Source organism: Balaenoptera physalus, assembly GCF_965194825.1.
Source record: "Balaenoptera physalus genome assembly, chromosome: 14".
Taxonomy (NCBI): Eukaryota; Metazoa; Chordata; class Mammalia; order Artiodactyla; family Balaenopteridae; genus Balaenoptera; species Balaenoptera physalus.
Window position 1 is genome coordinate 80,130,738 of NC_138893.1, and position 26,519 is coordinate 80,157,256.

Below are 26,519 nucleotides of genomic sequence, written 5' to 3' on the forward strand. Positions count from 1 at the left end.
AAAATGCCCAGTGGGAAAGGAACCATCTCTTCCAGGCCTCTTTCTTAGAAGTCTGGACCATTTTTCCAAAAGCCTGCAGGACACCTCCCCATTTTATCTCGTGAGCCAGAATGGAGTCACATGCCTGGTCCTAAACCAACTGCTGGCAAAAGAATGAGACCACCTGGCTGGCTCAGACTGACTAGGGCTACCGAAGAATGAGGCCAGGGTCTCTGTGATGAGTCACCTGCGTACCTGAAGCAGGGCTCTCTAAAGGAAGGTTGGGGGGAAATGGTAGCCAGCACTGCAGCCTTAAAGCACAATGTACAAGAAAATCAATGTATGTGAGCTTCGGGTAAAAGCAATTTAAATACTTCCTTCTCCTACTTGGAATATTATTATTTGTCTTTAAATCTGGCTACAGTTGTAAATAAATCAGTTAAGTGTCCAAAAAATGGGCATCCTAGAAAATTTAAAATTTACGTACGTGGCTTGTATGATATTTCTTTTGACAGGGCTGCTCTGTAGCATTCGTGGTTAAACACGGGGTCTGGGGTAGTCTCTCCTGTTTGTAAAGTTTGTGACCTTGGACAGGCTGCTTTACTGGGTCTCATTTGCTTCGTCTGTAAGATGGGAATAACAGTAACATCTGCGTCCTAGGGTTGTGAGCTGAGCTGATACATGTAGAGCACTCAGAACCGAGTCTGGCCCATAGGAAGAACCTGAGAAAGCTCAGCTCTCATCAGAAGCAGGGGGGGGGGGGGCGGCCAGTGGCCGTTCCAGAGCCAGCTCATTACAGCTCCTCCAGCAGGCAGGGTGCTGACTCTGAGAAGCAGAGGAGTCACCTCACAGTGGGGAGCTTTCTATCAGAGGTGGCTGATGAGTACCTGATGGACGGCTTTCCTTCTCTGGATGGGTCCCCAGATGACTTTTCCTAGATGAAGGGTCTCCTCCTGAGCCTTGTATCAGCTCGGAGGAAAACAGAGAGGAAAATAAAAGATCCAAAACAGGAAACTCCTCGTTGGGTGCCGCGTCATCAGGACAGGTCTGAATTCATTGAACTCAAGCCCACTGTGCTCCCGCACTTGGCTCCCGGGTGAGGTGCTGCGTGCAGCTGGGTTGCTCAGCATCCTTGCTCTCAGAGTTCACTTTCTGACCCTTTTTAGGAGCCCTCCCTATCAGGAAGATGTCTGGGGGGAGGCAGGACCTGCCTGGTTGTTTCTGAGTCAACAATTGAAGAAAATAAAATCACAGTTAATTTATGTTTGCCCTCGCAATTGTTTGGGACCAAGAACACACGTGGCGGATTTGGGGGGACCTCCGGGGAACGTCGGGGTGTTCTTTATGTCATTGAACCCTAGATCCCAGTCATTAGGTCTCGACCAACTCTAGTCTCATTTCAAATTGCTACCTACTGCTTAGAGAAATAGAATTTCAGTGCTAGGAGGTACCATACAGAGTATTGCAGGGAAGGAAACTGAGGCCTGGAGGGAGCAGGCTATGTGCCCATGTTTACACAGCAAATTAGCGTCAGTTTTCTGAAGGAGTTTTCCTTATATTTTCTGTAACTTTCAATCATTTTGAAATAAATTTCCTATATTTTAAATTGCTCCCATTTCCTATTCTCTGCATCTTTCATTTTTCTTTACAAATTTATAATTCTCTACTGTAGTATATACTTTGCTTATTTATTTTATTTGTCATCTATCTTCTCCCATTGCCACTAGAATTCCTACTAGCTCCATAAAAGCAAGGATTTTTGTCTGTTTGGGTCATTGCAAGTATCATTAGCATCTAGTTCCTGGAGTATAGTACGTGCTGAATGAATGAATCTGTTGAAGGAAGGGATGAGAGCTAATGGGTCTCAAAGATCTAGCTAGTTCATAGTCCCTGGAGAGAAATAGGAAAATCACTTCCACCCCAAATGGCACTCTAAGGTCAGAAAGGCATAGAGTTGCCCAGGACTAAGTTATAATAAATAATCACTTTTGAAGAGATCCTTAAGTTTTGGAATTTTGTGCTCTTCTGAAGCAGAGAAGTCATTTCCTATCATCACGTTCACTGTACTGCTTGATGTACAGAGTACACAGGGTGGATGCTTGGGGCATCATTCCTTCAAAACAAGGCACCTTTCCTATGAAGTTCCAGTAGGGTTTCACTAGGTCAGCAGAAGAGGTGCAGGTGTTCCAAATGAAGGGATGCTGGAATCAAAGCTGTGAACACAGAAGCCTGCTATGTGCTAGGCTCTGAGCTGGTTGTGGACCTATGGCTTGCGTATGAGTGTGTTTAAGGGAATAAGGGTTCGTGAGTAGGAGAGGGAGAGAAGGATTAATATTTTTTGGTGGGTTCCTAAAATGTGCTTTCGTTCTCTGGAAAGGTAGGCTGAGCAAGAAAGTAATGCGAGAAGAAAGTCTTTTCAGGGGGCTCTAGATGAGAGGATTCCTTTGTGAGGGAAATGAAGGAAGGAAACAGAGGTGATTCTGTGGCTGAACCACGGGCTGAATGAAGACCTGAAATAAGAGAAGTGCTTGTCAAAATCAGAGTCCAGACTGGGGTTCCTAAGAAGACTGGTGGGGAAGAGGCTGACTAAGCCGGAGGGCTGGGTGTGGAAGCCCAGAAGGAGATGCAGGGTAGAAAATGCGGAGTGTTCTTCAGGTGGGGTATGAGAGGAGGATGGCTCTGAGTATGATGCCTTCAACCTAATGCAGAATTTTCAGATGATGCTATAAAATTTCTGAAATACTTTTTTATTTTATTTTATTTTTGGCTGTGTTGGGTCTTCGTTTCTGTGCGAGGGCTTTCTCTAGTTGTGGCGAGCAGGAGCCACTCTTCATTGCGGTGTGCGGGCCTCTCACTATCGCGGCCTCTCTTGTTGCGGAGCACAGGCTCCGGACACGCAGGCTCAGTAGTTGTGGCTCACGGGCCCAGTCGCTCCGCGGCATGTGGGATCTTCCCAGACCAGGGCTCGAACCCGTGTCCCCTGCAATGGCAGGCAGATTCTCAACCACTGCGCCACCACGGAAGCCCCTGAAATACTTTAAAAAAATCTACACACATATATTCCTTCTTTTTCTCCACCTGAGATGAACTGTAACCCCAGCTTATAACAGATGCTAATATTTATTAAAGATTTACTAAGTGCCACATAAGATGCCAGGTGTTTTCCCTGTGTTACCTCTTTAATCCTCAGGTGTCTACCATGAAGCGATTGCCATGTTCATCCTCATTCTGTGGACCCTATAGGTGAGGGCACTGTGGCATGGGGGAGCTGTCACTTGCCTTAGTAAGTGGCAGCCCTGATAAAAATGCTCACCCATGTAGACCTGAAATGTTTACATGAGAAATGGTTTCGCATGGCGTTATGGGACAGGGATGAGGACCTGCTAGCCCTTGAGCTGGATGTAGTCTTGATATGATCTTATCTCACTAAGGAAGTAGTTACCAAGAGGTTACATACCCTTTAACTCCTGTAATTCTAAATCTGTAAGATAGCTTTAAAAGCTTTCAGTGTTATCTTCCAAAATTAGAGGTTGCTTTATGAAAATTTCTCTTTATTTCTCATTTTACTGTTGTTCATTGAGTTGATTATTTTCTGCTTTTGTCTGATTTTCTCCTTCTGTCTGCATCCTAGAGGCCTTTCTCAATCATTTCTGTCTCGTTCTTTTGTATCACTCTTGTTTTCTCCTGTTAGGTATTTATCCAGCTGTTTTCTTTACTTTTCCCTTTTCTCTCTGTACCTATTAGTATCCCTTAAATGCCCATGAAAAAGAATTCAAGTGTGTTCTTATTGCTTATTGAGTAGAGAAGAGTTTTATGCTGTAATTTTAAAATTGTTGATGATTTACTATGTCTCTCTTTTAAATACAATAACATCAAATTGCTTTTTAACTTAATTAGTATCAGAAGAATATTCTGATTCCCTAGTGGACTGTGTCCTTGTTGGGGGTGGGGAGGAAGACTCACAGTTCTCTGTTAAACAGAGAATTTGGTCCATTATCTTTCTTGATTATTTATTATTCAATTTAACATAGAAATCGTTAAACAGTTTTTTTTTTTTTTTTTTTTACAATGTCAGGGGAAGGCCTTGTTATTCCCCAAACATCAAATAAAACAATGTTCGTGAACCAAGAACTTCTGAATAGAAACAGGACAATCACCAAGGGTTTCATCAGCATCTCATCTTGGTGACTGTAATTGAACAATGAAAACGAATGTACGAGTGAGGGCCATGGAATGAAGCTTTTAATTTGAATCAGAGGATGGGGTGAAGAGCTGTCACTTACAACATTACACAAATAATCCTACAATGAATAAGAATCCTGTCTTGAAATTACTTCCTTACATCCTTCCTGGCAAGTGATCACCATAGATTAGTTGGTTTATAATGAAGATAAGAGTGCTTTATATTTGCATACAGTGACGTTCACTTGTCAAGGTGTTCTCTCATACGCTATCTTGTTTGGTATTTGAACGTTGCAAATGTCCTGGAAGTAATGAGATTGAAACCAACATCTCTCTTTACAATGTGGAAGCTGAGGATCAGAGAGGTTATGTCACTTGCCTTACGACATACAGCAAATCAACAGTGACGGTTGACCTAATCCAGGTCTCCAGACTCCAGAGCCAGGGCTTCTTCCTGAATGCATATGGCGGAGGGTAGACCTCATCCTATCCATTGTGCTGAAAGTAGAAAACGGAGAACTCGGTGAGGTTAGCTCCCCATCTTTGCGCCCCTCACCTTAGCAAGAGACAGATACTCCTTCCTTTCCCTGAAGAGTCAAGACAAAAGCAAATGTCTTAAACTCTTCCTATCTGAGCCTTTGGCCCACCCCAGGCACTCGTGAGATGGGGATGCGGCGATGAGGAGGCGCAAACGGAGGAATCCCAGAAAAGGGACATCCTCACCACCTTGGCAGGATCCCGATGAAGCCCTTCCTCCTGGAGGGGAGAGTCAGTGCATTTATTTTCATGCCTTGACTCCGGGGCACCCTGGGGCTATGGTGACCAGCACTGTTTCTGGTGGATGAGGACAGAGCGCTCTCAGAGCTAGGCCTTATTTTCTCAGATTTTAAGCAATTTAAATGCTGGGGACGTCTTTGAACTGCGTCTCTTCTTCACCTCGCTGCCAGGAAAGAACTTGCTGGCATTTTAGATCTCAATGTTCCAGTGCTTCATTTAAAAAATGAAGCATTTCATTTTTTAAAAAGCTAAGAAAAAAAACAACGTATACAGAAGTCAATAAAATAATTATTTTGAAATTAGACATTTATTTTCTAGGAAAAAAAAGGTTTCTGGCTCTTCTGGTATTGGTAGACGCTTCCTCCTCCCTCAGGGTGAGTTTCCAGATAATGCCCTGAGGTGACCATCCTTCATCATTTACATTTATCTGAGCCATTGAAGGTCCTCAGTGATGCCTGGGATTAAAAAGTGGGTGCTGTCCCATTGCAGGACTCCCCCTTGTGTGTTCCATTTCTTCATTTATCTCTCCACCCAGTACTGACTCTCCCAGCTACATGGGGAAATTGAACCTGCTGGCTTTTGTGGTGGAGAAGGTCTACAGCACCCAACCTCTACCTGAAACTTCCCAGCCCCTGTTAGAATACAACTGGGTACCCCATTTCCCTGGATGGGGCCTTCGCTCATGTAGAAGTACGGCCCTCAGGGTGGTCAAAGCACCCCCCGTGTGCCCTTTTGCTTACCCTGCTGTCTTGGCCATGCCAGCAGCAAGAGTGCCCAGGACCTAGAATCTGGGCCAGGACTACATCCTGTCTGGGCACACGGGGTCTGGGTTACTTTGGATTTAGCAGGCAAGGAGTCTTGTTCCTGACATGTATTCAGTCAACAAATTCAGGGTTTGTGGCAGGCAGTGTCCTTGGGAAGCAGACTCCGAGGCAAGGTGAGTGTGCTTATCAGGGATATTTATCAGGGAGTGTCCATAGGACCAGTGCCCACGGGTGGAGGGGAACAAGGCCGGATTGCATGGAGGTCGGGCTGTGATGCAGGCCTGTTGCAGCCTCGGCCAACCCCGTGGAGAAAGCTGGAACTAAGGTGGTTTGCCAGCATTGCCATGGGATGAGCTGAAATGGGCTTCTGTTTCCTCGCCCCAACCGGTCATATAGGAAGGAGTTGGGCGGTCCCCAAAGGGCGTGACCTTGGGCCATGCAGCTCTCTGCAGCTCTCTGCAGCTGAGCAAACTCTGAAGAGGCTGCCCGCAGCCCTCCCAGCAGCTGGGCAGCGAGGTTTCTCATGGTTCAGGCGCTGTGTTGAGCCACCGTGGGTAGAGTTGAAAGGCTTGTCTTTGTCTCTAAAGTGCTTGCCGTCTTGTGGCTCAGACTCCAGCGCGCTGGATGCCAGCGTGGAGGGATGTACCTGGTGCCGCTCAGTAGCCCCATGCGGGTACCTGATCCCCCACAGCCCCAGGACTCTCCTCAGCATCCCTGTGAGGTATATGCTAGCACCCCATTTTGCTGATAAGGAAAATGAGGCTCTGAGATGTTGAGGAACTTGCAAAGGTCATACAGCCATTTGGGGAAGGCATCAGGATTCAAACTCAGGTCCAACTCTGAAGGCTCTGGGCTTCCCCATATTCAAAATTGCCTGTGAAATTAGAGCCAGCCGGATAGTTGCGATCGTGAGGGTTCAGTGGCCACCCCTTGGCCCTTGCCCAGTCTCACCGCTGTGCCTTTGCTCCAGCCGTTCCCCCGCCTGCGATGCCACTTCTCCATGCTTTCTCCAAGAAGCCTTCCCCACTTCTCCAGCCCATGTGGCTTCTACCGTTTCTTGTCTTTTGTTAGCTGGCCATAATTATGTTCTCTCTTCGCTGCACTTGATGTGTCCCACTAGTCCCAGGAGACTGCACACTTCCAAAGGGCGGAGCTGTTGTATGTGTGCTGATTCAGGCTTTGTGTGAGGCTCCCATGCTCATAGCCCAGGACGTTTGGTGTGGGCAGCTTCCTTCCCCCTAAAAGAGCTACGTCTCTAACCCTCCCCTCTGGAAATGAGGGTGCTGTGAAATGCTGGTGCACACTCTGCCCTAGGGGTCCTGGGGGAACCCACCGGCTTGCCCCCTAGAAGCCCACCTGGTAGAATGCCCTCATGTCTTCTTGAGGGGTCTGTATGTCTCCTACCTCATGTACCTGTGAAAGCAAATGTGGGGCAGACCAAGGCATCAGCAAGGCTGAAGGAGACCAGTGATCCCCATGTTTACTGAAGGCGGGAGGCCAGCATTAAAAGGCTTTTGAAAGCAGGTCTGGATAAAACCCAAAGGTTCCAAGGCCTTGATGTCCAGCCTCTGTGACCTGCCACTTAGTCAAATGACCAAGGACGTGTTAAGAGGGAGAAATGTGTAAATGTTTAGAGAGCAGTGAGTTGTGAGCTGTAAATGGCCCTGGCATGTTTGTAAGAAATGAGCAGTCCAGAAAAGAAACCCGAATAGCTTTTTTTCCCCCTTGGATAGAATTAGGGAGTGTTCTGGGTTGTGAAATATTTGGGCCTTGGGAGTCTTTTGATGTAGCGCCTTGTGACAGCTGCTTGCAGGGTGAGCTCAGGCTAGCTGCAGTTAGCTCGGGGCCACGTGTTCCGGAAGGGAGGCTAGAGGTTGGAGTAGATTCCCTTTGTGGTTGTTTGCAACTCTACCATCCAAGGGTTTAGAACTCTGGTCATTGGAGTGCCCGGCTTTGACACTGGAGAAGAGTTTGTCTCTACTGATTTTCCACTACGTGCGGTACATCCAGGTCTGGATGATTGTGGAGAAGCATCCAATGAAGGACACTTAGGGTGATGCTCAATAAGACATTGACATATATCGGGACCAATCAGTATCTGTTTCCATCTCTGTCTGCCGCCATCCATCCTTCCCTCAGCCTCCTCAGCAGCCTGCCACTGTGCTCCCTGGTCACTGTGCACGTCCCCTCCTCCTGCCTCCGGCCCTTTCTGCCACCAGGGGTTCCTTCAGCCAAGGATGCTAGTGTGACCTCTTTCTAAAAAGTCCTGCTCGAACCTTCAGGGGCAAACTCGAAGTGGCACCTCTTCCACAAAGTCTTCCTGGACCCACCAGCTAGAAGCAATCGCTGCCTCTTCTAAATGCCATTTCAGTCAATTAGATTCAGTGTGAAAGTGGGAACCATCTTTGTTTTGTATCAGCTGGCTGGGTGAGTAGACAGGTGAAGAGGTGAATAGAAGGAAACATGGACGGAGGGATGAATGTAGTGCCTCCTGATTTAAAAAACACAATGTTTCAGCTTTCTTAGTCTCATCTGTCAGTGGGACTAGTAAAATAGCACCTACCTCATTGTGTAGGAATTAAATGGGATAGTGCTTGAGAACCTGGGCTTGGATAAGTGTTAGCTATTGCTATTGTTGTTGTAATTTTTGGAAATAACTCCATAAGATGTGCAACCCGATGAGAAAATAATTCTTCTGAAAATTCTGTACTAAAATAAACAATTTCTAGGGCTTGTATTTCCCCATCTAGACTCACTCCCTTATGTTACTGATGAGGAAACAGAGCCCAAAAGAGGGAAGGGAGAGACTTGCCCACACTCTCAGAGTTGGTGGCGGGCTTAGTGTTAAAATATAGTTTTCAGAAGTTAAAAATGTGCCTCATACAAATATAGAATGTGCACACATCAAAAGTTTCATTTAGCTCCCTAATGAGGGAATCAACAGAAGAGCAAAACGGAGTTATAGGTGCTAGGGAAAGAACATTGGAATAGGATGGCTAGATTAGATATAAAACTAGTTAATGTTTTACAGGGCCATAAAATCATAAACTTTGGGATTATCTTTTCCACTGAACAGAAATAATTTGCATTTCTACCGGGCAAAACTCCATCCTTGAACATGCAACTTCACAGACTCTGAGCCTTTAATCGAAAGTAAACAACAAATCAAACAAAGGCACTTTCCCCTATATAATTAAAGATTCCTTGGGTGGCTGTCAAACAGTGGCCCAAATATGACATTGAAAGGATGTGCTGCCTTTCTTGTGCTTTAACCCTGATGATAGAACCAAGTCTTCTCACCAAACCCACTCCTCCTCCCTCCTCTGTCCGCATGGAGTCTGGGTCCTCATTACCATTTCCTCATTGGCAAAATGAGGACTGTAATACCTCCCTTGTGGGCTGGTTCTGCTCATGTATGGCTTGGCATTGGGCAGGTACATGGAAGAAGGTCACGTAGTCCCAGCACTGGAGGAACATGGCATCCACAGGAGATGGATGGACTTGTGTGGATAATTGCACCACCATTTGGCAGTGGCTGGGACAGGAAAGGGCAGAGTGCTGCAGGAGCCTAGACAGAGGAGTTAGTTGGCAGAGGAAGGGAAGAGAAAGGACCAAGACAGGAATATTAGATACGGAATTTCCAAGCCCCATAGAGCAGGTGGTTGGTGAAAAAAAAAAGAAAGGCATGCTTGACCAGGTGAATGGCATATGCAAAGATGTAGGGAATAAAAAATAAGGTGCTTTTCATTGACTGGATCTGTGTTGAGCTTCTGTCATGTGCCAAGTTCTGTGTTTGACCCTGGGGTATGTGAAGGGAGTGGAGGAGATGGGGACACTTACTGGTGAAGTAGAAAACAAATCCTAGTCCTTTTGGAGTGTTTATAGGACACCGGAGTCTTGGGTACATTTGGGAGAAGGGGAGAGAGGTGGGGTGGTGTGGAGACCAGTCAGGCTGGAGAGATGGGAGAGCCCGGCCTTGAGCTGAATGATGATATGGGTGATAACCCTTGACCAAATAGTTCATTTTTGGCTAGAACCTTCTCTATGCAGAGCCTACAGGTGCCCTCTAGGGAAGGTGAACACGTGTAAGCAATGGTGAACTCCTCGAGAAGTTTACAGTTTATCTGGGGAAACAGGACACACTCACAGGAAAAGCCAGCACTGTGTGATGGTGGGTAAAGTGGCTGTTGGCTCAAGGCTCGGGGGGGAGGGGAGCTCTTTGTGCCTTTGGGTGGTCAGGAAGAATTTCTGGAGAGGAGACCCTCTTGGGTAAACCAAAGAGCAGGGAGGCATTCTGGGCAGGCGAATGGCTCCCAGTAGAGGCCTGGAAGCAGGAAGCTTTTCCAGGATTCCTGGGAGAAGAGTTTGAACAGGTGCGATGGGCCAGGTGGTGAAGCACCATGAGTGTCCAGCAGAGGAACCGGGGTCCATATTGTATCTTGTTAAAACTCAGATGCTGTCAGGGGCTAGCAAGGTCATGCAGATAGGGAAGAGGGCCTGGTAGGGGCCTTGATCAGTGGAGCAAGAGTCTTCCCAGGGGGAGGGAGCAGCTGCCTCGGAGCTCTAGCCAATGTGGCCATGTGACCAGTTTGTGATTTTTCAAGGGAAGTAGGAAATCTGCACTTTGGTGAAGTCTGTTGGTTTTTTACATGTTGTCAACTAAGTGAAAAAAAATTAAAGTCATTCCATGGGTCAACAAATAGATGTGACCTGCGGGGCTCCATCCTGTCACTTTTCTGCAGGCAGTGTGGTCATCGAAGGTCCTTACAGCCTTGGGTGTCACAGGGCAGATGGTGGAGGCAAGAGGGGGTTGCTGACCTGGAGAACTGAGCAAGGAACAGACAGCTTCGGGGTCGGGACCATGTGCAGTTGTGGCCAGGGGTCACAATACCGAGCAGGGCTCAGCCCGACCAGGAAGCACAGCCCCAGAACAAAAGAAAGACTGAAGGAAAAGGGAGTGAGGTGTCTGGTTCAGGGTTGAGTGAGCAGTGCGAATCCAGTTTCTTGTTGTCTTTAAAGAAGCCTGGATGGTACTGGCCTGTACTTGTGAGGAGGGCAGGGGATCTAGCCCTTAACACATCTGGGCTTATTGGAATGGTTCAGGGTCTTCATATGGTGGGATTGTGAGAAGAGCGCTAGACTGTGAGTTGGGAGGTCAGGGTTGTAGAAGTTCCTGCTGTTTACTGAGTACCCACCATGTGTCAGCCACTTTGCGCACATTCTCACTACCTCTCCTGATTCTCCAAGCTGCCCGGCAAAGTAGAGAATACTGTGACTCGTTCAAGGTCAAGGTCACAGAGCTGATCAATGGCAAGGCTGGCATTGGAACCCAGGTCAGTTGATTCCACAGGCCAAGTCCTTTCCCATGGACCCCACTACTGCTCTGGCACATGCTGCGTCCCTCCCTGTGCTCCATATCTCACCCATTGACCTTGGATAGGTCATTTCCACCTCCTCACAGAAGAGCAAGAGAGGAAACCTCAGGGTTTCCTAACGTTGCTCCAACCTCAGGGTGCCATGGTTCTGCAACTGAAGTATTCATATGTTGGAATTTTATGATTCTAAAGGCCTTTGAACATTTAGCTTCAAACAAAGAACTAGGAATCAGATGTGTCATCCTCAGATAGGCAGCGGCAGCAGTGTTGAGAATGAACTTGGCAGCCCTGCAGGAAAGAATGTGTGCTCATCATTCTTGGAAGGGCTTTTTGTAGGAAATAGGTACAAGAGAATCTAAAAAACAGATATTCCTGCTTGGCTGTCACCGAGGCCCCAACCTGAGGGCCTAGCATGCAGCTTCTGCTGTTTTCATCATTCTGCCCTTCTGTCTTCTATGAATGTTCGTAAACCCCCCAAAGGACCTGCAACTTCAAAGAGAAATGTAATTGATGCGTTAAGTCTATTTTTGGCTGGCTGGGGTTGGTGCACATCCAAAATGAAAGCATTAAGTTTTACATCTATTTTATCTATGTCAGCTCCTCTCTACCCCAAATTCATTAAAAGATAACAGAAACAGAGCTCTCTTCAGACAACATCCAATTGGTTCACATTTGGGGGACCAATATGTCATGTCCCACCTTGCTGTAGCTGAGACACGCATTTGACCTTTACAAGGAGCCACAGAAAAAGACACAGCAAAACTTCCTTTTGCCCTTAGAGATTAGAGGAGGATTTTTCTCTCAAATATGGAACTGTTTTTCTGACTCGGCAGGGGAAGGAGGTGGATATGAAAGCAAAAGATGTTCCCTTGCCGTGAAGCAAGTATTTTGGGTCATGGATCTTATTGATCAGACTTATGCAATTGGACATTTCTCTTGTGCCCACACATGTTCTCTCTCTCCTCTATCTCCTGCTGCCTCAGTAACTTCCAGAGAGATTTGTGAAGATAGGAGGCAACCAGAAGATGGGCTTCTGGAATCTTGCTCCACTTACTGGGTTGGGTAGAGAAAGGCAATCCTCAAGGAAGCACATTGGACCAACAGAGGGAGTTGGGTAAATCCATCAATCAGAATTGTTCCTTGAAAATTCTCAGTGAGATAACTCCTGTCCTCAGGTGATTCTAATGTGCAGTGGGGCTGAGAAGCAATGGACCAATGGCCTCAATCAGACTGACTTAATGTGCATCGGCCAGAGCCATGGGAGCCCAGATTCACATAAGCCCTCGCCTGAGTCTAGAGTAGGGGTTCACACCTGTCTGCTGCTTGGAATCACCTGGAGAACTTTAAAAAAATTCCAGTGCCTAAGCCCACCTTCAGAGATTCTTACTCAGTTGTTCTAGTTGGGACCCAGGAAGCCATGTTTTGTAAATCTTCCCAGAGGACTCTGTTGTGATTTCCACTCTAGAGCAGAGTGCTTCTCAAACTCTGATGTGCAGAGTTTACATGGGGATCTTGTTAAAATGAAGATTCTGAAGACCTAAATAAATGACAAGACATACCATGTTCATGGACTGGAAGACTCATCAGTAAAGATGTCAGTTCTCCCTCAATTTCTCTATAGCTTTAACACAATTCTAACCAAATTCTAAGCAGGACATTTTGTAGATAAAAATAAGCTAATTTCTAAATCTATATGAAAAAGCAAAGTAGCTGGAATAGATAAAATAATTTTGAGAAAGTATATATTTGGAGGAATCACATTACCTGATTTTAAGATTCATTACAGACTACAGTAATCAAGACAATGTGGTATTGGCAAAGGAATAGACATGTAGGCCTATTCCTACATGTCTGTATAGAGTCCAGAAATGGACCCACAACAAATATGCCAATTGTCTTTTTGACAGAGGTGCAAAGGCAATTTGATGAAGAAAGGATAATATTTTCTACAAATGGAGTTGAAACAATTGGACACCTGAAAGAAAAAAAATATATACCTCAACCTAAACTTCACAGTTGTACAAAAATTTAGTCAAAATAGACCACTTATATATAAATGTAAAACTCTAAAGCTTTTAGAAGAAAACGGGGATATCTTTGTGGCCTGTAGTTAGGCAAAGAGTTCTTAGACATGACACCAAAAAGATAATCCATACAAGAAAAATGGATCAATTGGACTTCATCAGAATTAAAAACTTTTGCTCTGTGAAAGACTATTTGAGAATGAAAAGACAAGTTGCATACTGTGAGAAAATACTTAAAAATCACATATCTCACAAAGGACTTTGTATATAGCCAGGATATATAAAGAACTCTTCAGATTTCTCTCTTTCTTTCTTTCTTTTTTTTTTTTTTTTTTGGCCATGCCGCACAGCATGCGGAATCTTAGTTCCCCAACCAGGGATTGAACCCGCACCCCCTGCAGTGGAAGCATGGAGTCTTAACCAGTGGACAGCCAGGGAGAACAAATGTGTGGACACCAGGGGAGAGAAAGGGCGGGGTGGGATGAATTGGGAGGTTGGGATTGACATATATACGCCGCTGGGTATGAAATAGATAACTAGTGAGGACCTGTTGTGTAGCACGGGGAACTCTACTCAGTGCTCTGTGGTGACCTGGATGGGAGGGAAATCCAGAAGGGAGAGGATATGTTTATACATATGGCTGGTTCACTTCACTGTGCAGCAGGAGCTAGCACAACACTGTAAAGCAACTATACCCCAATTAAAAAAAAAAAAAAACTCTTAAAATTCAATAGCAAGAAGACAATTGAAAAATGGCAAAAGACTTGAACAAACACTTCATCAATTGTTAGTGACTAACAATTTGCAAAGCGCTTCCTTGGAACTAGCTCTAGACTAGGTTAAGAGGGTCCAAGGAAGACAAAATTGCATTAGTCACCTCAGCACAGTCTGTCAGAGTTTTCTACTTTTCTCAAAGCTCTTATGTATTATTCTCTTTAGATAACCTACATTTTTGTGGAATCCTAGGCAGGGGTTCATCTCCCTATCTTGCAGGTAATAATCACGAGACCCTGGACAGTTAAGGTCATAGAGCTTGTTAAGGAAAGAGTAAGGAGGAAGCTGGTTTCTCACCCACCAGAGTACCCGGGATCCCTGTGAGAGGCATGTCAAGTGGGCTGAATCTTCACAGAGCACAAAGCACAGGCAATAGGTTCTCAGGACTCTTCCCGGGGAGTCTGCTGCAAGCTCACACACCAGCTCGAAGATGGCAATATCAAAGGCTGGATGGAGGTAGAGTAAAGAGCAAGGGGAGGGGGAAAGAAGAGAGGAAACCAAATGTGACTGTCAAGTGTAGGTTCTAGTCTAGTACATGATGACTCTGTCAAGTGGCGAGTCTGTGGGAAGTCATATTATCACCAACTCCTAATTATCTTTCCTCTGCCCCCAATTAGAGGAGGTCTTGCATGAAAGTTCCAGTGTTGAATGAGAGGCTCTGTAGAGTCAGACAATCCAGGCTTCACTCCTCCTGCAGCTGATGGCTACCTTGTTGAGGGATCTTGAACAAGTCAATGAAAGCCTCATCTCTAGAAGGTCCCTGGAAAGGGTATCTGGGTTGCTCAACGTTTGGAAGTGGAAGATGTCCATGAATTGCCATTGCCTGCCCTGGAATGGCAGTGAGAGGAGCCAGGGACCTCCAGGACAAGGGAGACCTATTTCCTAGGTTCAGGCATTGGGGTGTGACATTTCATGCCTCTGTCATTTGCTCCAAGTGTCATTGCCCTCAGTTGTGCTTCGGTTGATAACTTTAGTTGATTCTTCTATGCAGACGGCTCTTGCACCTCAATTTTCTTGATAATGACTCCTCAACAGTAGCTTCCTTGCAGCATACAACCTCAAGTAATCTTTAGTTAACATACCACAGAGATGAAAGCCTTTTTTCCCTTGTTCCCTTTTTCCCCCAGAGCAGATTGGACTTTGTGCAGCTCCCTTGGAAGAGGAGTCAGCTTTGAAAGCAGGTTCAGATTCTAGCCCAGTTCCTATTTATTTATAGCCCAAGTTATTTCAGCAACTGCTGTCAAGTAAAAACTCTGGTGAGAGGGAGGTAAACATGCCAATTCCATTTCATTGTCCAAGCAGCCCTCTCTGCTGTGGTGGAGGAACCCTGCCGCGCCGGGGCTGATCCTGGCTGCTGGAGGGTTGGAGACCCTCACACAGTTAAGACCTACTCCCCATTCAGTCCTGGGTATTCAAGTTATTGTCGCTTCTATTATATGGTGGAAAAAGCAAGAAGCTATGAGCCAGAGCATCCAATTCTGGTTTGGCCACTTGCTGGTTCCATGACTTGTGAAAGCTACTTAGCTTCTTGGAGTCAGGATTGACCCATTTCAAAATGGCAGCGTTACTAACTACAAACACAGATGAGCTCACATAAGCCTCCAGGACAGCGCTCGGTAGACAGTGGTTTCTTAATTCCTGGTTCACTGAAGCTCTTTGAATGAATGAAGTCAGACTGTGCAGAATGGAATGAATAAATGAACACACGTGTTCATCAGAGATCATTGAGAATCTGCTAGGCGTCAGACATTATGCGAGCCGGTGGAGAAAATTAGATATTGTCCCTGATTTCCTAGAGCTTACGTGGTAGGGAAGAAGAGGACAGTGAACCCAGAGATGTACAATCATACGTACTGATCAGTCTCTTTTTAAAAGACCCGGAAGAGAGAAGAGGGTGGGGGTAACTTGTCCTGGCGAGTAGTTAAGGGAGTTGAGGCGGCAGCCTTTGAGCTGAGACCAGCAAGGCGGGTGGGAATTAACTGGCAAAAGAGGAGGGAGAACAAGTGTCCAGTCCTGAGCTGTGCATTTTTCAAGGAAGGAAAAATAAGGCCAGGAGACCCAAGCGTGGTGAGCAAGGAGGGGCCTGGCTGAAAGGAGGCTGGAGAGAAGGGTAGGAGCACACAGGCCTTGCATCTTATCCTGGGCACCACAGAAAGCCGTAGAAGGGTTTTAAACAAGGAAGTAATGTAATTCTATTTATTAGGAGCAGTTGAATTGAATAAAAGTTTGTAAGAATACAATGCCTTTTTATGAGAAGAGCCCACGCACTCAGTGCTGAGGGCTGGCCTAAGGCAAGGGTGGTGGCCGTTGATGATTGTCTTTGGTTCTCCCTGACTCTGGTCCTTTATGGAGCTAGGGACAGGCTCAGCCTCTGGGGTCCGTGGGGTTCTGCCCATCTGAAGCCATAGACTTTCCCATGTCTCGGGAATCCCTAAGAGTGGGAATCCAGAAGATGTCAGCTGTGTGGCCTGAACTGGAATTCCAGCTTGATCATTTGATTCCACTGTTGCTTGGAAGAGGAACAGTGAAGCTGTGGCTTCAGCTGGAATAAGCTGGATTGAGGAAGCTCACCATGTATTCTTCAGGGGGAAAAGAAAAGTCTTTAGAAACTCGGGAGACTCTCAGTATTGTGAGTCACCTGACAGCGTAGGGTTAGAATTGTCTGCCTCTTGGCCTAGTGATCTTGGTGCTTTTGTCCCTACTGGGAGATCAGTCAAACTAAGTCAGCTGTGCCTCTTTCCTCCCACTGACGGGAGGACCCCAAACACTCTGAAAGGGGACGTATGTCCCCTGTGCCCACTTCAGCCTGATCTGTGGAATGCCTTGGCCTAGAGAGAAGCAGGGACTCTTTTCTCTGTGTTCTTCCTGTTTATTTCAGCAAAGATGCCAGGGAGAGATTCATCAAAGGCCCATTGGACAGATGCATATCTCTTTATAAGCTAACCATCCAGGGGAGAGTCCCCTCTAACTAAGAAGAGGGCGTATGGCAGAGTGAGATAGGGGAACTCAGGCAGACAGGCCGCGGCTCCTGGGTCCTGCAAGGCGGCCGCTGCCCTATGAGCTGGCGGCCAGGTCAGATGCAGGATGTCGGCCACGATCCATGTGAAGAAGTTCTCACATTTATTCAGAGTCTGCTGTCTTCTGGCCTTTCCTCATGCCATCACATGTATCCTTCCCGGTGATGTACCACTTTTAGATGGAACGATTGAGGCTCACATAAAGTGCCCAAATTCACATGGGCAAGAAGGGGTTGATATAGACTAAATGTTTGTGTCCCTCCCACACCCCAAATTCTTGTGTTGAAATCTGATTCCCAGTGTGATGGTATTTGCAGGTGGGGCTTTTAGGAAATGATTAGGGCATATGGACGGAGCCGTCATGGGATTAGTGCCCTTATAAAAGAGACCCCAGAGAGCTCCCTTACCCTTTCCACCATATGAGGACACAAAGAGAAGATGACCATGTATGAACCAGGAGGCAGGCCCTCACCACATCCTGAATCTGCCGACACCTTTATCTTGCACTTCCCAGCCTCCAGAACTGTGAGAAATTGTGCTGTTTAAACCACCCAGCCTCTGGTATTTTTGTTACAGCTGCCCGAACAGACTAAGACACAAGGTAGAACTGGATTTGGGTGCAGATCTTTCTGGCTCTTTCCACGTTGTCTCATAGACCATTCCAGCTTCCTATTTGTGCGTGCACGTGGAGGAAAGGGTCCGTGATGCGGTCCTCCCAAGCATGTCCTGACGCTAAAGCAGTGTCCTTGGGTGGGGGCGGGTGCAGTGAAGGGGCATTGGATTGGGAGGGTCTGAGTATTGCCTTCGGCCTGTCAGCAGGCCGTCCTTTTCTCCCCAGGGAAGCGGGGTCAGCATACCCACCTTGCCGGCCTGCTGGGAGCCTGTATGAGATAATGGATGGGAAAGATCTTTAGGGAGGAGAGAGCGCAGGAGAGGAGGCTGAGGTGAGAATGGACAGCCAGGACTGCCGGCAGCCTGCTGGGGGAGACCCTGGTCCTGGCTCAGCTCCAAGGGGACTGAAGGTTAGGCCACGCTTTGCCTGGGCTGGGTCAGAAACTGCGTTTCCTGAGCGCACGTCACCAGCTTCCATTGGCACGGTGGAGGGAGTGCCGCGACGTGCTGCTCCCTGCAGGGCTGTACGTGTGGACCCTCTCATCCCTGCTTCCTCGAGCCCAGAATTAGCCGGGGGCGGCTCTTGGCCCGCAAGATGGACCACATGGGCTGGCTTTGAGCAGTGGTCGCCCTGTCCTGTCTGGCCATAGAAAGTCCCTTGAGCCGCTCCCAGCTGGAGCCAGTGTTCCCGTGGATAACCTGGACCGCCGGCCCCTCCAGCTTGCCTCCTCCTGCTCTCACCTCCTCCTTGCAATTTCTCTGCAGCTGCAGTGGGAGCTGGTGGAACAATTAGACGGCAACACCCTTCCAAGTGCCTCTAATCTTCAAGCTCTCAGAATCTCATGAGTTCCTGTGCTTTCCTGCTCTGCCTTCCTGTTCTTTGCTACAAGCACATCCAGGGGCCAGGCAGTTACCTTGTTGCTGGGGGAAAGATGGAACCCCGGGCATGTGGCATGGAGACCTCCCCGGCAGATAGGTCTTGGGTTTGGGAGCACACACTGGGACTCCTCCAGGCCTGTCCCACTTCAGGCCCACCTTCTTCTTCTAGTCTGCCAGAGCAAAGGGCTCTGGATTCAGAATTAGGCAGCCTGGGGCCTGGTCTGAGATGCGTCCAAACTTGATGATGGTGATGGTGATGATAGTGATACCAATAGCAGTTCAAATAGCTGTCATTTACCACTTGCCTGTTTTGTGCCAGTTTAGACCCCATGTCGTTTCATTCTAACAACATCCCTGCAAGACAGGCACTATAGCCACCTTACAGATGAGAAAGTTCATGCTCAGAGAGGTTGAGTGACTGCCCAGTTCAAACAGCTGGAAGGTTACTGAGCTGTGGTTTGTGCCCACATCTTGGTGACCCCAAGCCCAGCTCTGTCCACCAGGGCGCGCTGACCCATGACTTCATGGAGCCCCAGGGTCACTCACTCAGAAGCGCCCCAGGGCTGGCAGGGCTCCAGACCATTCCAGTTCCCTCACCCTGGCAGCGAGGAGGCTCAGCCCCCCGGCCACACCAGTGTCCTGGCTCCTTAGTTCCTCCCTCACCCTCCACGTGTGTGCGCAGAGCCCCACTCTACGACTGCCTGAGCTGGGCTGTGGGCTTTGGGAAGTGCTGGACATGAAGGAACCTCAAAGCAGCCTGACCCAGCTTCTCCTGAGTTTCCCCTTGGAGGCCTGAGAAACACATCTGGGAAGTGGATAGGAAGGTGAGAAGAAGCAAGAAAAATGGGAAAAGAAGACTGAAGACCCCAGAAGTGCAGAGGGCGCCCATCTCCCCAAGTGCTCAGGGAAGTATCCATCTTAGAGTGGCCTGAGCCGGGGGAGGGGGTGTGGTGAGGGGAGGGAGGGGGTGCCCTCCCTGGTACTGCAGAGGCCAAGGTGGAGTGAGATGCTGCTGGCCTTGACTCCATACTTCCCTGAGGTCATTAGAGACCCAAACTAGGAAGGCTTCCTTAGCCTGGACAAAGCCTCACGCTCCACCAAGAGCTGGGCTCCCCCATACTTGGGAGGACTTGGGAGGCCCAGCAGCTCTCCATCCCCTGGGCCCACAGAGGAGACAGTTCTTGGAAGCTGTTCTCTCAGTCTGCAGTGGCTATCCTGCTTCTCCCCCAGGCTCCCATCCTTCCTCCAAGGCCCACTCACTGTCACCTCCTCTGGGAAGTCTTCTCTGCTTGCCCCAGAATCATGGCTCCATACCTTATTCTAGAACATCTGTTGCATTGCAGTCTATCTACCACTTTATATATGTTTTTTCCTTTTCTCTAAGATAAGGCTGTGAACTCTTCTAAGCCTGGGACAGCCTCTTCTTCTGTGCTTAGTCAGTCCCATGAAATATTTAAAAAACCACTGGCATAATTCAGCATACACAGTGAGTTTATACTCTTGTGTACTTAGATCAGATTATTCTTTCTTTGTAGTAGGTATTACTAATTATTCTTATTACCGTTTTGCGCTTAGTTGTTTCTTTTTTACAGCTTTGCTTCCCACTGCTTTTCCCTCCTTGGCATTTATTTGTTTATTTAATAGACAGCCATTGAGCAACCACTACATGTCAGGCACTGTTCTAGGTGCTGGATGTGCAGAAATGAACACTTTTTAAATTGTCTTACGCAACTGAAAAGCACAGTATTAGGGCTGACTTAGGGTGAGGCTTAATTCCTCAGCTTAATGATGTCACTGCTGGAGCCGAGATCCCCGTGGGAGCTCAGTTGGGTGTTGAGTATTTGAGGGGCGTTTTCCTGGATACACCTCAGGTCTTTCTTGAATGAGTGGTACATCTGGTAATGAATGAGGCCATCCAGGCTCACACACACTTGTTCCTGCAGTTGGCGCCTCCTCCTAAGGTTTCATGAGAACGCGCTTTTTTTAGGGGAGCAGGTGTGTGGTGGCTCCTGGATCCCTACACACTGTCTTCCGAGGATTCTCCGAGGATCGCACCCCTCCAGGCTGGTTTGGCTGAGGCTGTTTTTGTCACCCCCACAGGGCAGTGTTGTTTGTTCCTGGAGCAGAGGGACATCTGTCATCCTCACTGAGCCTCGACAGATGCCACATTGAAATAAGCAGCACCCGCGTAAACACTCGCACAGCAGCAACAGCTTTGTCACTGCCACCCTGGCTCAGACACTGCACCCTCATTTACCTGCCCTTCCTCCTGCTGGAGACACCTTGCTGCACCTCCCTGCCAGCCCACGTTCCCACACTGCAGGTACAGGACCAACGGTACCTGTGTGTGCTGTGACGCCCAGCAGACTCAAGCAAGAGAATTTGAGCCTAGGAGGTGCGAAGAAGGGTCTCTCCGCAGAATTGCAGGTCGTAAGCACCTGCTGGGCAGTGAGCACATCTCCGCCTCTCTGGCTTGGAACGGGGCTTGGATGGTTGATCCTGGGCATAATGGGAAAAGCACACAGAACATCACCTCCTCTGGGATATGAACGAGTCTTCCTAGAAGAAGCGTCTCACTTGGCCCTTGTTATCTTCAGGAGCGAGAGCTTAGGGAAATGGTGCGGCCACATACTGAAAATGGGGCTTACATTCAGTATTAACGAGGAATTGAGGATGCTCTGCCCATATTGTAAAAGAGGGAAGGCTTGACCGAGGATGGTTTCTAAAGCAAGACTTAACATGAAGCAACTCTTAGATGAAGAGAAGGATGAGGGTGGTGGGATGAGAAGAGAAGAAGAAGCAGGCATACCTTCTTGGACAGTTGTATGAGGGTCTCGCAAATATTTTATAATGATGTAGAACATTTCCTCTTTCTTTATAAAATCATCCTAGTTTTTGCTACTTTATCACTCCCTCCCTGTGGGTGTAGCCGTAATCATCCTGAAAAGGTGTCTGTGGACTTGTTGTGGAGAAGGCTAGGTTGAATGTAGGGGTAGTAGGGCATATCCTCCTCCTTGGCCGGCTCCTGGAGGGAGAGAGCAGCCTGGCAAAAGATGCTGGAGGGCCAGGTCCCTGGGGCCTTTGAGAGGAAAAAGAAGAGGTGAGTCCAGGGACGGGGGGGCGGGGCAATCATTTGTTAGGTCCTAGGCAGTATCCCGGTGCAGTGTCCTAGATGGGACGGTCGGGGAGATATCGGTTCATAGATAACATCCTGCTCTGGTGGTTGGGCGTGGGAAAGTGTGGAAGGAGGCTGTCAACTGGATTTAACCAGATCTACTCAGTCAGTAAGTGCTACTCTTTACCAGGTATACTTATGGAAGATCCTAGTGGAAGAAGACTGGTCTCATCATGAAAGCTCCCTGGAAGGACTTCTGATGGGTGTGGTTATATCTCAGCTAGAGCTGTGTAGCTCTGGGATGCTGGAGAACAGTACGGAGGAGCCCCAGTTCCGTTGCTGTCAGCTGGGCTGTAGGGGGTCCTCGGGGCTGCCTCTCAGCTGACCCTCACTGCTCCTCCTTAGACCACCCCCCCCTTTGAAAGAGCTCTTCCACTTATATATTTTTCTTATATTGTGCTTACGCTTAAATATTTTATTTGGAAAAGGGAATCAGGAACTGAAACATTTCTTTATATCCTGAATCCGATCATCGTCAGGCTCCCCCTGACTCTAAGCTGATTTTGTGACTTGCTGTTTCAGAGACCCCAGCCCTCTTCACCTCATCTTGCATTTTATCTTTAGGCTCCTCTTTCTTTCCTAAGCTGACATTTGAATTCCTAAGTGGTTCTTTCTGCATTTCTCCAGGTTATATTTGTGACTAATCCTTCTCATGTTGTTTTAAGTAATGGAGAGAATCTGAACCCAGCAGTAAACCTGAGGGCCTTCTTCATAACTATGGAAGTTTCTGGAATCTATAAAACTTTCATTTGTGCACAAGAAACTGAAGTTTAAGAAATACTAGCTTTTCCCTTAATTTAAATGACTGCATCCCATGGGGAATCTAATTTTTTTTAAAAAATCGCATATTCCAATAAAGAAGAAAACTCTTGGATTGGATAAACAATGAAGCTGTTTACTTAAAAAATGATTCTTTATTCAGCTATAGAGAAGCCTGGGGAATAGAGGAGGAGGAGAAGTACTGAATGGAATTTGCAAGACTAGATTTTTAAATCAAGGCTAAATTTGTCATCTCTCCTCTTCAGTGAACCCTACCTAAGCAGAGTCAATCAGACCCTCTTCTGGACCCTTCCAAACCCCAAGAATGTCAGGGTGCAAAGCCTGGGTGCAAAGGGATGGAAAGTCTTACCAGCATGAATGCATGTACTGTCTGGGATTTTTTTGTATGCAAATGAGAGAAATCTGGTTCAAGCTGCTTAAGCACAAACAAAAATAAAAACAAAAACAAAAAAACAGAAGGAAAGGGTAGGGAGGAATTTGATGACTTTGGTAACTGAAAAGCCCAGAGGTTAGGTCTGGCTTTTCTTTTAGCTGACTCCAGGCACTTGAAGGATGTCTCTAAGTCCCTTGTTCTCACTGGTTCACTCCATTTCTCCTTCCATCTCACATTTCTGCCTCTGTGTTGGTTTTATACTTTCTCCACGTGGGATCCTGCAACAGAATCAAATGCATTTCATATTCACTTCTTACCCTTAACTCTCAGTGGAAAGACAACTTCTCTTTTACATACAGACGTTCCAGCAAAAATCCCAGAACTGACTCTCACTGGAACAGGTTTGTTCACATGCTTGCTTTTGAACAAGTTACCCTGGCCAGGAAGATGGGTCTGCTGCTCTTATCGGATAAACCTGGTGGACACCCACTCCTGGAGCTGGGACCCTTGCTGAACCACGAGGATTGAGAGCGAGGGATTGTTTTGTTACCAGAGGGGCAGTGGGTGCTAGGCAGGTAAAGACAATAGCCATTCACTACGATATGGTTTGGTTAGGTAGATGAGAGGAGCCAGCCCTGGGGTGATCCGTGTTTGCCAGCCGATCCTGTTAGGCAGTGTCTTCCTGTTTGGTTACCTGCAGCGTATCTCAGTTGTTTGCATGGTCTTCCTGCCGTCTTGCTCCTAGATATTGGAAATTAGGCAAGCAGAACCTAATTTACCACCTGGATCTGATGTATATAAGACAAGGCAAGCTCTGTGCCCACACTTCTTCCCCAACTATAGAGGTGACAAATCCCTTCCACGCAATATGATTAATATTAATTTTTGGCCATCAGTTGAGAGCTGATAACTCTTGGAGACTTAAGAAATTATCCATCCAGTTTTACTCTTTGAACTATTTAATTGTATTAATTGAACACATTTTTATGAAATACCTACACCTGCCTGTTATTAAGTACTTACTATGTCCCAGGCAGTTGTGTGAGTGTTCTATAAACATTAAGTCAGGTCCTCCCAACAACCCTATGAGATGCACACTTAGCCCTATTTTGCACGAGAGGAGACAGGGTCAGTCAGAGTGTTCTGTGACCTGTCAAAGGCCACGCAGCGTGGAGCGGGCAGCATGCTTATGTGCTTGTGCTGGGCTTGACTTATAGGAGGCTTGGCTTATAGGAGGGATGCATAAGCCACGGTTCTCTGCCTTTGAGCAGTATGGAACTGCTGTGTGTTTATAGTTACATAAAAGAATGAGTAACATGCTTCTTTGGGCATAAACAATAGAACAGAAGGAAGTGATTAATTTTGCCTGAGTGTAGTCTCGGAGGCAGGAAGGGACATTTGAGCTAGGCCTTGATGAATGAGTAGGAGTTTCCCACGCGGGTACAGTACAGAGGGAATTTGTCCTTTCACTGAGTAATGCATGAGTTTTATATGAGATGGAGCTGCCAGTTTTAGGAGATGTAATATCACCTTGGACTCTGCCTTCTCATTTTACCGCATGGCCAAAGTGATATACATTTGTATAAGTTCAGATGCTTTCATTTGAAAAGAATAGAAACCCCAGGACAAGGTGGATTAAACAATAAAGGAGATTTAATGTCTCTCTCATTGAAAATCACAGAATTCGGGCTGGTGTGGGGTGAGCCTTCATCTGCTGGTTGAACACTCTCACGAAGGGTCTGGTTTCTTCCCATCTCCCTGTTCTGTCTTATGAAATGACATTTTTCTTCAAATGCTGGCTCCTTTTAGAGCCCTACAATGGCTGACAAATCTCCTGGGGCTGTGTGCTTGCTTCGTTATGCCCACCTGGAAGGAAAGGTGGTTTTGTCCCAGCATTCCCAGCCAAAGACCTGAGAGTCACTCTGATTGGACTGGCTTAGGTCACAGGCCCGGCCCTGAGCTGATCACTGTAGCCAAGGGACAGAGCACACTGATGGAGTCAATTTCTTTGGAACTACATGAATCCTCAGATGAGATTTTGGGGACTGATGGAAGGAGGAAGTGGACAGTGGATGCTGGGAAAGCTTTAAAGAATGTTCACTACGGCACTCAAGTTTGTATATTCTCTTTCTTTTGAGCAGTGAAGGTGGCATATACCTACTGCACATAACCTTGGATGCTCAAGCTCTGGGCTTGACCTTGGGCAATCCGGTCATGAACTACCTTTCTTGTCTCCATTGTCTCTCCCTAGTTTGTCTTCTGGACCAGCTTGCTTTGATTTGGTCTGAGGACGCCCACTCCCTATTAGACTACAGTGAATTTTGTGGACAGACCAGGGTTCTCTGGGCAGGATGGCATAAATACCACACCAAATGGTCTAGAACTTCATAGCAGCTAATTTCTGAGGCCTTTTGCAGAACGTCTTTCTTAAAAGAGGGTAAAAAAAAATCTGACACAGCATTTTCTAAAACTCTTGCCAACCTCCCAGACCACCACTCTCTCCTTCCTAGTGGGGTAGCTAAATTTATTCTCAGTCATAGAATGGCAAAAAAGGGGGCTTCCCAAGATGTCTTGCACTGATGAGAGGAAGAAATATGCAAGGCCACTAGCCACAGGTGGCGGATCATGGATTAAACTGAGGCGGGGTGGCTCTAGAAAGCCTGAGTAGTTGGAGGAGAGCAGGCCCAGTTTCAAGCCATGGTGCTGTCACTTCTTAAGAGGCAGTATGGGTGTGGCGTGGGGAATACCGACTGTAGCCAGATTGCCTGAGTCTGAGCTTGTCTCCAGGCTGTGCCTGGGTTCATGTCGCGGCACTGCCATTTCCTAGGCCTGGATCAGGAATAGTCACCAGGTTCATTCTTCCATTCAAGGGGGTGTTTTCTGATGTGTCCTTTTGCCATTTGGCTTCCAATCTAATTGGGAGGGTGACGTCTGTCATTTTCTCTCTTTGGCCTCAATTGTTCCCTCTGTAAAATATGGATAAGAAAAATATCCACATTATAGGGTTGTTGTGAGGATTAAATGAGTTAGTATGTGGAAAACACTTGGAACAGCGGCTAGTAAGCACTAGCAGCGAGGATATTTAGATATGTCTTGTACGTCTTGTAGGGCTGCTGTGAGACTTACAGTCATTGCATATGTATTGTCTGGCCTATAGCAGACACCTGATAAATGTTAGCCATTATTAATAATAGTTAGGTTGATTGAACTGCTTAATAATAATGTGAGTCATTGCAATAGAACTTGATCATTTCTGGGGTGTTTGCTGCTAATATTGTCCCCTTGGACCTCACAACTACTCAATGATGGGACTCCTTCTTTTGTCCAGTGGATCTCAGGAGAGGGTTGAATGCCTTCCCAGGGTGTCCTAATGGGACTAGGACAGGACCCATGGAGAGGAGTTTCCCTGTCCTGACCTTGTCCCCTTCCCGTCCCCACCTAGCCTGGAGGCTTCCCAGCCATTTGTCACGGCCTCTTTTGAAATGCATGTGGTTCTCATCGGTAATACCCTGATTGTCCCATTAATCTCCTTTTAAGCTTCATGAAAAATACAAAGGGCTGGATTAGGAAATAGTCACCAGGTTCTAATTTTGCATTCAGGGGATTGTTTTCCAGGGACGTGAAGAGACTGATGTTTCCCATTTGGCATTTGGTTTTCCAGCTAAGTCGGGGAGAGCTGTCACCTTCTGAATTATCTACCACTTTACAAGGTTGCATCTGTATTTTGCCTCTCGTGTGTCTGTACCTTTTGTTGCTTCTCTATATGCATGTGCTCCTCTTCCTAATGGATGTCAAACTGTACTGCCCA

General features: G+C 47.1%; 1 protein-coding gene across 15 annotated transcripts in view; it reads left to right on the forward strand.

Moving 5' to 3' along the window:
- The window catches only part of KCNMA1 (potassium calcium-activated channel subfamily M alpha 1), a 751,400-nt gene that overhangs the window by 242,317 nt on the left and 482,564 nt on the right, over window positions 1-26,519 (forward strand). The gene's annotated exons all lie outside the window — the stretch shown is intronic.